Source organism: Tupaia chinensis, unplaced genomic scaffold (genome assembly GCF_000334495.1).
Source record: "Tupaia chinensis unplaced genomic scaffold, TupChi_1.0 Scaffold000178_1, whole genome shotgun sequence".
Lineage (NCBI taxonomy): Eukaryota > Metazoa > Chordata > Mammalia > Scandentia > Tupaiidae > Tupaia > Tupaia belangeri.
Window position 1 is genome coordinate 541,562 of NW_006159653.1, and position 2,439 is coordinate 544,000.

Consider the following 2,439-nt stretch of genomic DNA (forward strand, 5'->3'; position numbering starts at 1 on the left):
ACAGCTCTTCTGTGAGGGTGCTGGAGGACTGGGGCCTGGCCTTCCCAGCAAGCCAGCCACCGATCAGAGCCATTACTGTTCGCCAAGGCTGCCCTTCCTGTGGCTGCAGGGTGGGTGGGTTTGCCCGCAGGCCTGGCTGGGCCTCCCCAAGACATCGTTGCCCGTTGGCGTGTCTGAGGTCAGACCTTGGGCCACCTCTGCTCAGCAGCTGGGTCAGGCCGAGCCACTCCCCACAGCCCAGGACTGTACCACCAGACTGGGCCATCTGCTGCATTGGCTTCTGCCCTATTGGTGTCTGGGTCCTGGGTCCCGGGTCCTGCAGCCTCAGCTGGGGGAGTGGAGTGGGGGTCCAGGGCTGCTTCCTGCTTGGCAGGACTCGGTTCACCTCTTATGACCCAAGGGAGCCTCAGAGAGTTCGGAAAGCAAAGTGTGTCAGTGTCCAGTCCTTGGGACATGGCACCGCTGCCCCTAGGCACACATTCTGGGCCTGGAGAAAGTTACCAGCATGTCATCAGGGACAGGCATTCCGGGCAGTGACTTGGAGGTGTCAGGGGCAAAGGCAGAGGTCAGAAAGGAAAGTGTACGGGGGCTGGGCAGATACTCAGCCGCTGTAATCCTGGGGACGCCATGTGAGGGTTCAGTCCACTTGGAAGAGGAGAGTGTCCCCAAGAGACATGCTGGGAAAACAGCCACCTGCCTGGGCCCTCAGAGCCTCAGACCGTGCACACACTGTCACAGCCACTGCCGGCCTGCTGGCCCATGGCTGGAGACAGCCTGGCTTGCACCCTCGGCAGGTGGCAGAAGAGAGCTGGACCCAGGAGCTCCAGACATGGCGGGCATGCCCACAGCAAAGTCCCTACATGGGGAAAGGCCTGCCTTCCCCCCCGCCGAGGCTCACAGGCGGGCAGTGTCCATCTGGTGCCAGCAGGGCATGGAAATGCAGGAGTGTGGCTCAGAAAGGGAGGAGGGGAGCAGCCTCTCTGGGTGCCTCTCCAAAGCCTGATGGCCCCTGTTGGTTTCCTTGCAACACACGGGGTGCCTGCAGTCCTTGGCCCACCAGCCAGCAGCACGTGGGGACCCAGGGTGTGCTGCCAAGAACTTGCAGGGTTGAGAACGGGGCTGGTAGATGCCCAGAGGCGGCCTGGCCACAGCCTGCCAACACCAGAGCTTCCTGAGGTGGGTCCTGGCTGGCTGACTCAGCTGCAGGGACCCTTTACACCTACAGTCTTGCTTGGCTCTGCCCAAGGGGAGAGCTGGAGCTGCCCCCTCCCCACCAGAGGACCCTGATGTGGGAAGCAGCCCCCACTGCAGACCTTCCCCAGTCTGGCTCACTACAGGGCATGCCCTCGTGAGGGCTGACAGCTATAGCCCTGTGACTAGACCCCGTGGTGACCACGTAGTCAACACCCTGGCCCTGGCCCTGGCCCCTTCTGTTGGTTCAGACTTCAAGGAGTGGCCCAGGGGGGACTAAAGCCAGGACCCTCTCTTCACTGAGGTCACCTGGCCTTGCTGAGCCAGGTATATGTGACTGAGGACAAGGTGATGGGGTGGTCCTGTGGTCTGTGGGGTCAGCAGTCACCCCAGCCACCTGCTGCTGCTCCCTCCTGCATGCCTCACTCGTTGCGGTGTATGCATCTGATGGCATCTGGGTTCCATGGGTGCGTTCAGGGTTGTATTTACTCTGTCCCCAAAGCGGACAGTGGTACAGTGTCAGCTCCAGTGACACACTCTCAGGGATGCTGAGCCAGTGTCTCCTGGTCCCCCACTTCCTGCTCCAGCCGCGTCCGTGCCTCCCCTCAGCAGCATCCTGCAGTAGCGACTCCGGGCTGCCTGGTCTGCAAGGGCTGGGTCCTCGGCCAGGACTGCACCGGCACAGTGGGGCTGGGTGCCTTCTGCTGCATAGCCGTTCACGCTCAGAATACATGGGGGTCTTAAGTTCGTGCAAATGTGTGTTTTGAAGCAGCTACACATGAATTTCAAAAATACCTTGCACCACAAACTCATAACTGGTTATAACACACTTGAACGGGAACTGGTTTGAGGCACTGAGGAGGAGGGGACGTCAATGTGGAAGAACCCATCAGAGCAAGGTGAATTTTCCGATTGAAGCGAGAACAGACAAGGCACTCATGGTGGAGCACAAGTGGGAGACGGGTGAAATCACTGATGCTTTGAATAGCTGAGGGGGGTGCAGCTCCAAGAAGCCAGCAGTTTACCAGAGGGTAGCTTCAGAAGGGGCGAGACGATGAAGATGCCACCTGCCCTCATCCATCTATGAGAAGATACTGGTGGGTGCCCTGGTTGACGACCCATGGGCAGCAGCAGAGACGACAGCACCATGGACGGCTCCGACCGAGACCGAGCAGGTGCAGCCGAGGAGCGCCCTGCCCCGCTGCTGGCGAGCAGAGCTACCGAGACCCTGACGCTTTTCTTCGAAGA